This window comes from Asterias amurensis, chromosome 3, assembly GCF_032118995.1.
Source record: "Asterias amurensis chromosome 3, ASM3211899v1".
NCBI classification, from domain to species: Eukaryota; Metazoa; Echinodermata; class Asteroidea; order Forcipulatida; family Asteriidae; genus Asterias; species Asterias amurensis.
The window spans coordinates 2,403,310-2,413,741 of NC_092650.1; positions in this window are offsets into that span (position 1 = coordinate 2,403,310).

Below are 10,432 nucleotides of genomic sequence, written 5' to 3' on the forward strand. Positions count from 1 at the left end.
GCAAACTCTCACAGGGTAATATAAAACATTGGCTTAACGTTTATGATCATGAGTTGCACAAACCCAAGCATCTGTGATTCAGTAACTAGATGACAATAGTCATTGTGAAATAAGCGGTTAGCTTAGTAGGATTCGAAACCACAATCTTGTGATTTTAAGATCCTTCAGTTTAACCACTGGATGTTACATGCTGAGTTGCCCATCTCGGGTCAAAGTTCGATGTCACTAATAACAATTATCACTACATCTTTACAAATAAAGTGCCTGTTCCAAGTCATTATATCACTGAACTGCTTGCTTGCTTGCTTGTCATGCTATCCAGGGGTCATATGGTTGAATCGATCCACCGTTAGTCACCGATGACACCTTTTTGTCCCGTCACGTAATACCACCTTCCTTGTCCAAGACTCAAGTAACTTTACTAAAACACTGCTTCCCCATCCCGGTAGCCATGTTGCCCGCATCATCGACCCATCATAATAGAGGTCAATATACAAATAAAATTTGGTCACTGATGACTTCTTCTCCAGTTCCGTAATACCATCATCACATAGGCCAAGACTCAAGCCACTTTACCAAACACTGCTTAGTTTCCATCCCGGTAGCCATGTTGCTTGCATCATCGACCCATCATAATATAGGTCAATATACAAACAAAATTTGGTCACTGATGACACCTTTCTCCATCCCGTAATACCATCTTCCTATGGGCCAAGACTCGAGACACTTTTAACAAAAACACTGCTAAGTTCCCCATCCCCGTAGCCATGTTGCTTGCATCATCGACCCATCAGTTTATAGAGGTCACTACAATCATCTATCTTATCCAACACGTAGACCGTCTTCATGGGTCAAGTTACCCGACTCCTTAAGACTTACGGCTTGGGTTTACCCTATCTTGATCACCCATAATAACACCATTCTCACATTGCATCCATTGGGCCTGTCTTAAAGCAGCTACCCTGGAAGGGTTATTCAATCAATACAACACTGCCAGTTGCCAGAGATGAAGTTGTTGTTTTAAAACCCGAACGCCGGAAGACAAAGTTGACTTGATGTTATAAACTGACAAATGAGAACTTGTGTTTTAGATTTCAGATCCAAATTTGAGAATTACTAGGTTGTTTTAAGATGTGTATCTTGACTAAACTAAATGGAACTGACAGATTTTAGTGAGATACGAATTGTTCAATTTTGCGTAATCTTTATAATTGTTATATCATTGCTTGGTTTATTTCAGAAATAAAAGCTGCATAGCTTTAAGGAGGCTGAACTGAGTTTTATTTTTAAATCTTTAAGAAAAGTTAAAAAATATAAACGTTAGAAATTGACAATTTAAAAACTGTACAAAAAATTGTGAATCTGATTAGAAAATAAAATTACTGTTCGATTGAATGAGCGACACTAGGAAACCAATGGTTCATCAATATATCAAAGTGTGTTGATGTATTTCGTTATTTCAGGCGCGATTATTTTTCCTTTTTGACTTAATTTTCTTGCTCAATATGTACACTATAAAAATATTACCAATTACCGCATTAAGGTGTTTGTCTGTGATGTGATATATTTAACCACTGAGCTATAACAAAAAAGGAGCGAGCAACCCATGTGATCATTACGCAGAGTGCAATGAGGCACTGTTTTTATTGACCTTTCAATTTTAAACGGATAGAAATTGAAATATTTGCATTTCCTGTAAACTGTTATTTCAATCATTAAGGTTGTCGTCTGTGATATTTTAAATAATTGAGCTATAAAAGTAGGAATTTAAACTAATGTGATCATTCAGTGGTTTATGCAGGCTGTAATGAACCACTACTTTATGGACCAACACGTGGTGCATACTAAACTTTGAACCCTTTCAATTTAAACGGCTAGGAATTGGAAATATTGACATTTCTTATAAACTGTGATTTCAATCTGTGCAATAGACTCAACAGTGGTGATAGGTTGAGTAGCTGCTAACAGCGCCTATGGCCATATATAACCCCTACAGGTTTCCAATGTCAATATCACTCGTGTATAGTCACTGGCAATCAACTCATCTTCAAACCCAATCCATTCCACATAGCAACTAAGGAATGATTTTGAATTATACGCCATCCGTCCATCCAGCAAAAAAAAAAAGCAAAAAAAAAAAAAAATCACATCTCCCTTCTTTCCCCTCGCGTTCTCCTTAAATAAATACTTCCAATCTAATTTGCGGTTCTGTGTTCGCTTGGCAGCCCCGATTTTATTTTACCCGCGCTGGGAAAATTGCCATCCCTAATCGACACTGGACGGCCTCTCTCTCTCATATAGCGCGGGAGAGCCAGCTGCTCCCGCTTGACAAATTTAAATTGAAACAGCAAACCGGCACAGCCCGGGCTCGTGTGAATAGCTACAGGTTAGTAGCTTAACAGGTAGTTTTTGGAACAGACGTGGGGATAGAGTCCTGCCTTCTCAACAATTTACATTATTCATGCGGCCTCTCTGCTTCAGCATTAGCACTTTCTCATCATGAATGACGGAGCATTTCCTACCTACAGATGGCTATGGCATGTGAACAGTAACGCGATAGCAAATTTCAGCATCGCAGTGTCGCTATAGCCTTCAATGCTTCATACACACACGCACTCCTATACGTGTAGCTCTGGTGCATCTTCATAATTTATTGAGATTTTCAATTTCTTGACTGATGAAACACTGGCAGAGCAGCTGTTGTTCTTCGTGAGAGAGGTCTGTAAATGGACTTGACTAGAGATACCGGCTGTCTTATTATTTGGTATCCTCTCTTTTTTCTTCTTCTTCTTTGGCAAATCTGTTGATCATTATGTATTTATACCACAAGTGACCGATGCACACAGCTGTCTTCAGTCCTCGACCAAATGGAAATTCAATAAGTAATGCAACTACTCTCACTCTTTCCCACTCACTCTCCACCGTGAAGAAAAGAAATGCTGAAAATTTCAAATCGGATTTTGAATTAGAAACGCTCTGATTGTTCCGTCGCTTTATACAAAGAAAGCCATTTTTTTTTCTGTTTTTTTTTCTATACTAGCAAAGTGTCCAAATATGGTGGTATAGAGTGTGATGAACTCCGTGACGTCATGCTTTTGTTTGAGTAAACAACTTCTTTTAACAATCAATTATTTTCACGAATATGTTTTTTTGAACCATGGTTGAACACATTGGTATTTTTACTCAAAATAATTGTTAGCATTACAAAGCACTTGGTAACGAGCAATGGAGAGCTGTTGATAGTGTAAAACATTGTGAGAAACGGCTCCCTCTGAAGTAACGTAGTTGTTGAGAAAGAGTGCATTTCTCGCTCAAATATTAAAATACTTCAGGCCTGAAGCCCTTTTAAGGCAACCTCGTCCCCATGGTTTACTTTATTTTCAACCATGTTTACAATAGTAAACCCTGGGATGGAAACTCCTTACTTGGACCCTGATTGGACAATGACTTTACAATATTAGAATATGTTCCATATTCATAGGTACAGCCAGCCGCCGGCAACCAACGATGTAAACAAGCTATTAAATCTGGTACCGTACTACGATACTATGACGAAGATGGGAATTTCGAAAAGTAGCCAGACTATTTTAATTTGCATACGTATCCAACAATTTTGGAAATGCAAACGATCCAATACCAGGGTGTGAGAGCGGTCAACCTTGTAACCACTCGACACACCCTGGGGACGAGGTTGTCTTTAAGGCGTCTGGAAGCACACGTTTTGTGCAACAAGGGTGTTTTCTTTAATTATTCTCTTGCAACTTAGATGACCTATTGAGTAAAAATTTTCACATATTTGTTATTTTATGCATAATTTTGGGATACACCAAGTGAGAAGACTGGCCTTTGAAAAATACCAAAGGTGTCACGTGCCTTTAAAAAATATGAGTAAAGCTGTGGTTATCACCTGATACACTGGCACTCAAAAACACAATGTTGTGTTAAAATAAATCACAGATATCAACATAGCAGCGAGAGCGTCTGCGAAAACGTTTTATGAAAATCCAAAATGGAGCTCTGAATTATTGAAACTGCGTCTAGAATTTCCCAGACCTGACAACAAGTATAGAATGTAATGCGAGGTTGACACGCGATACGTTTGTAGCCAAAGACTGTTTGTGTACATCTCTCGCTCTATAATTAAGAAAATGGATGTGGAACCTATGGAGTCGTCCGTGGACGCAGTGTTTAAAGGAACATTACATAATTTTGTTTGCTAAAAAAAAAAAAGAGTTGCTGGCAGTGCAAGCACTTTATGTAATCCACCATATACATAAACTGACAAACCTGTAGAAGGTAGAGATCGATCGGCCCTCTGGGTCACGAGAAAATAGTGAAAAACCGATTAAACATGACACATGACATCGATTGGAAAAAAAAATGAATAAAACGATCACTGAGCGATAAACTCCAAACAGGAAATTAGTTTTATTTATTTCTCATGACATTTCAGACAGAAATATTTCAAGGGATCTTTCTATACTATCACCACCATTAGACTGTGTAAGTGTTATGTAAATCTGTGATCTTAGACGAGTTTTTTCCCCGTACCAATTATGTAATATTCCTGGATTCTTTTGAGCTGCAGTGGACGCAGTGTTTTAGAGTAATCTTATGTCAAGCATTGCATGATGTTTTAGTCCCTTAGGGGAGAAATCTTCAGGGATGCCTATCAAATTGACAATTCTCCCGTCCTCCCTCCTCCTGCCTCCTCCTCTAGTCTTCACATCACAGTCTGCATCTTGTGTAAACCCCTTCTCTTCGTAGAATAACCCACAAGTCACGCAGGCTGGTAACCGGATACCTGGCGATGAAAGATCTTATATAATCGAACAGAGTGGTTAGAGGGAAAGATCTAGTAAGGAAGACTAGCTGCTCAGTGCGTAGCCTAACGACGGAAGCCTGTTGAATGATAACAATGGACCTAGTGGGCGAGTTTAGGCTTTCAACAAAAAGTAGAAAAAAAGGCGGGAAATAAAGGCGGGAAAACCCCAATAGGCAGAGTGTGAGCGTGGGAGTGCATATAGAAGCATAAACGGAAACCGAAAAGGAGACTCTTTTAACCTTAGTTGATGCTAAACCAGGATGTAGGGTTTGTGGATATAAAGACATCTTACAATCTGGCACGATTTGCTATTGACCGACGATATAGCGTAGGCTTGTGATTTGTATGGGCTCCCTCTGTATCATCTTACCCAGCCTTTACTTTACGGTGCTGTATAGAGTGCATTAATAACTGAGCCAAAGGTACTGTTGAGGATCTAGTTCCATTTTAACAAAAATGTTTGATGACAGGAGACGGAGAATCTAAGATCAGTCTGTAGGATAGAATTCTTGATACGTAGGCGTTTTTTAATACGTGAGTTATCAACAAGTTGATTTAGCTTATCCAATAATTGATACTTCAAAACGAATACCGCGCGCTGAGAACTCGGATTTTATTCTACAGTTTTAAAACTATTATAGAATACAAAAATCAATATGACTTAAAGCACTGGATACTATTGGTGATTACTTACTCAAAGTAATTGTTAGCATAAAAACTAACTTGGTAACGAGCAATGGAGAGCTAATGGTAATATACCACATTGTGGGAAATGACTCCCTCTGAAGTAACGTAGTTTTTGAGAAAGGTTATTTCTCACTCAAGAAGCCTTTGTAGCTAATAAATTACCCTTCTTTCATTTTTCTCTTGCAACTTCGATGACCAATAGAGTCCAAATTTTCAAAGATTTTATATTTTATGCATAATATACTGGTCCTTGACAATAACAAAGGCATTTTATAGCGAACCGCTGGCAATAACAACATACTTGCAAGAAGAAAAGAGATTTACTGTCAATTCCAAGATAGATTAAGATAATGTTGCGATTACAAAAATTACAATATTCTACTCTTAAGACTTCTAAGTCTTAACCCATCAAACGTCACTGAAAAGAACTTAAAGATCAAAGTAAGAAAAAAATTAAGAAAAAAAGACTTCAGATATAAATATTTGTTTGATATTTGAAAATGATACCGCACGGATACTTATAATTGCAAGGCGTTTTGATGTCGGCTGTCTACCGATCACGATAGGCCCTTCAAGTGTCTTGTGAATCCACCTGTCTCACACTCCTGAGATATTGGGCACACTTGTTAACCACAGAAGGCAATCTTGAAGGGAAATTCTTGACAAGTGAGAATGACATTTGAGATGCATTAAGCAAGACGAGCTTTTACATTGGGTTTCCGCATGGAGAATCGGACCCTTATTTTAGAGAGAAGTCACCCGATCTCTAGTGTAGGAGGTGTACTATGATAACCTGCCTCTTCTTATAGGCCTTTTTCGAAACCACGGTTTCGGCTTTGGATTCGGCTTCAGGCTCCGTCATCTCGTCTGAAACTCTGGGCGCGTTTAGGCAAAGCACGCGCAAATTGTCAAAGCAACCGGCGGGGCCAAGCTAGCCCGAGCCTAATCCAAAGTCGAAGCCGTGGTTTCGAAAAGGGTCTTATAGACAGGAAAAAGCTGCGGAACTTCTTTTTTTATGCTGGCGGCGTTTTGTGTCGCACTCCCTGTTGCGAATAATTCTTGTATGGATTATTGATTCTAATGTACAAACAAAAAGGGTGATCAGAGGTGGAATTCACAAAGAGTTCAGACTAGTTTTATCTCGAGTTAGGATGAGTGTCTCGTTCTAACTTAGGACTTGCCTTAAGTTTTTGATAACTCACATGACTAGTTCTAAGTTAGAAATATCTGTTTTGAAATTTACCCCAGACCCTTTTCCCAAAGGCTCGTTCTTGTCGCATAAGACTGTAAAAGGGTGCGTTCGTTAAGCTTCCCTGGGTCGACCCCGTCGTGTGGCGTATTTTTTTTCCCAGGACGAAAGTGTGCAGATAATTACCCACGTTTGTCCTGGAAAAAAAAAACTGCCACACACCGGGGTCGACCCAGGGGAGCTAAACGAACGCACCCACAATAAACCCACACAAAATGGCTGCCGATTGGTACACTGTAAAAACTCTGTTAAGAGTTTAAACACAAATGTTGAAACCACTTTTTAGGACATGCAACAAATAGTTAATGGCCTGACGCTTCGACCCCTGCAGAGTCTCTTTAAACTTGTTTAAAGGATAAACATGCCCTTATCATGATTTTGAGACAATGGTTTGTAGCATTCAAACACTCACAAGAATCTTTGTTTTAGGTTTAATATATGTTAAATTTGCATCGGGGATACAGAATAATATGGTAAGGTTGTATATGTGAACGAATTGGTATAAAACTGATATTTACAATTGGTTGAGTTAAAGCCATTGGACACTTTCGGTACAGAAAAAAAAAGTTCACAGATTTACAAATAACTTACAGGGTTTACAGAAGGTATTGGTGAAAGACTTCTCTTGAAACATTATTCCATGAAATGCTTTACTTTTTGAGAAAACATTAAAACAATATCAATTCTCGATATCGAGAATTACGGATTTATTTTAAACACATGTCAAGACACGGCGAAACGTGCGGAAACAAGGGTGGGTTTTCCCGCTATTTTCTCCCGACTCCGATGACCGATTGAGCCTAAATTTTCACAGGTTTGTTATTGTATATAGAAGTTGTGATACACGAAGTGTGGGACTTGGACAATACTGTTTACCGAAAGTATCCAATGGCTTTAACCAAGTAGTTGTCAATACGGGGTCACTAGCCCTTTTAACACTGTGCCATTTTTTGTGAAGTTGCAGCCCCCCTGCCGTTTGGAAATTCTTCTTTTACACTTTTACACTCGCATCTTTCTAAGCCACAGTTCGTTTACCGCCGCGCGTAAACACCTCCTCTTTGATAATCAACGCACGACGTAGCTTGAATGAGCACAATGCGCACGCACTATGCACTGAATGAAGTCAGTTATGGAAATTATATGGAAATTATATGGAAATGATATGCTAATTGTGAGTGACCTTTTAATATGATTCTACGTGAGTTTGTGGAGTACATCTAAGGTGAGAGACGGGCATCTACCTTCCAGAGAGAGAGACATCTTGGTTATGTATTTCTTTTTTTTACTGTTGAGGAATTTGCAATGGTTGGATGCAATAGAAGATCTGTCTGCAGTTGACATACACCGACAATGTGTGAAATGATACCGCACGTTATCAGTATGTTGTGGGTATACGCGTTTCATTCCATGTTGTCTGCATCATATTTGGAGTACTACATAATTGTGCGTATCGAAAAGATGATCCACCTTAAAGGCACTGGACACTATTTTTGATTATTTAAAATAATTGTTGGTATAACAACTTACTTATAGTAACGAGCAACGGAGAGCTGTTGATAGTGTTAAACATTGTGAGAAACGACTCCCTCTAAAGTAACAGTTTTAAAAAAGATGACAATTCTCACTAAAATATTTGAATCTGAGAAAGACTTCATGACTAAAGCCTTTCTCAGGCATCTCAAAAGCACACAAATTTATGCAACAAGGGTGCTTTTTCCCCCCGTTATTTTCTTGCAACTTTGATGACTAAATGAGTTCAAATGTTCACAGATTTGTTGTATTTGCATGTTGAGATACACCAAGTGAGAATACTGGTCTATGACAATTACTAAACGTGTCCAGTACCTTTAAATACTCAAAATTGTGGGTTCCATAATCACAGTAGATTACAATACCCATGTGTATGATACTTGTGAAATCTACTCTAATTATTATAAGCGAAGATCCCAAACGAGCCTTGATTTAGTATGAGAGATAACAGTCTCCTGTATATCGCATTTGAGATTACTCAGATTCTGAGCGTGTCTCGTGTCTCGGTTGACCGTGAAAAGACACAGATTGACGGTAGGCTGATGTTGGCCGACACGGTCGCTGATTAGCAATTAGACGACATCGGACACTTAAATCGAGCTGACAGTAGCTAGCTGGCTTTGCTCTCAAACTAGAAACGTATATACGTGAGGTCGGTAACAAGTTATAAGAAATGAGTATTTGCTTTGGGACAATGATGGATAATAATTTAAAGGGTTAAAGGCTCTGGAGTTAAAGACCAGTATGTTTTACTCCCAACATATGCATAAAGTAACAATTCTGTAAAGATTTGGATTCAATTGGTCATCGAAGTTGCAAGAGAATAATGAAAAGAAAAAAAAACCTAGAAAAAAACCCACCGTTGTTTCACAAATTTGTGTGCTTTCAGATGCCTACAAAAGTCTTCAGGCCAAATTTGTGTGGCATCTATGCTGCCGTGTTTGTCAATAAAGATCCCGTCTGTTCATAGTCAATTTGCAGTTCTTTATTTGTACAATGTTTACGGGGTTATCCTTTTCCTTATTTGTAATCCATGTTGTAGCGATGGAACCACGACTTAAAGACGCTGGACACTATTGGTATATGTCAAAGACCAGTCTTCCCACTTGGTGTATCTCAACATATGCATAAAATAATAAACCTGTGAAAATTTGAGCTCAATTTGGTCGTCGAAGTTGCCATATAATAATGAAAGAAAAAACACACCTGTCACACGAAATTGTGTGCTTTTAGATGCTTGATTGCGAGACCTCAAAATCTAATTCTGAGGTCTAGAAATCAAATTCGTGGAAAATTACTTCTTTCTCGAAAACTACGTCACTTCAGAGGGAACTGTTTCTCACAATGTTTTATACTATCAACCTCTCCCCATTACTCGTTACCAAGTAAGGTTTTATGCTAATAATTATTTTAAGTAATTACCAATAGTGTCCACTGCCTTTAAAATGATATGTACTAAACATAGCTGTGTTAGGCTGGGAACAAAATCAAACAATGAAGGTAGTGGTAGCACTTTAAGACTTTTTAATAACTAACAATCTGTATGAGCTTTCGTAGCAATAACTACTTCATCCATTGCAAAGGGGACAAGCCAAGTATAAATACAAGAAAGTAATAGGTGAACGAATCCAAAAACAAAAGGCATCTTTTCCCGGATGGGACTAGACTTGATTCAAGTCCCGTTCTCGTGTGAGAGGTCCGTAAGCGTATCGTGCCAGTGCGCGCTCGCCGTCAATGTGGTCCCGAGAATGTGCCGAACAGGTTGAGGAAAGCAGAGCATTACAAAACAATAGGTTTCTAGCGATGGCACGGGATTGAGACTTGAGTCAAGTCTAGAATGGGACATAAAACAGTCCTTGACTTTAAGATGTGCCAGTATAAGTTTCTTCATGCTCCATGGTTTGTCATGTCCTTTGAAATGTCCTTTAGTGACAGGTATATGTACTTTATGTATTTCTATTGGTGAGCATTTCTGCATGCTTGATATAATTTAATGAACCATTTTCCCAAGTTCACACTCGGCTCTATTTTGTTCATTCCGGACTCACAGCCACAAGGCCGGCATCCTTTAATACACACGCCCATCCGTCCAGTCAAGCTTTAAACCATACATTAAAAACACTTTCTCTGCTCAGTCAGGA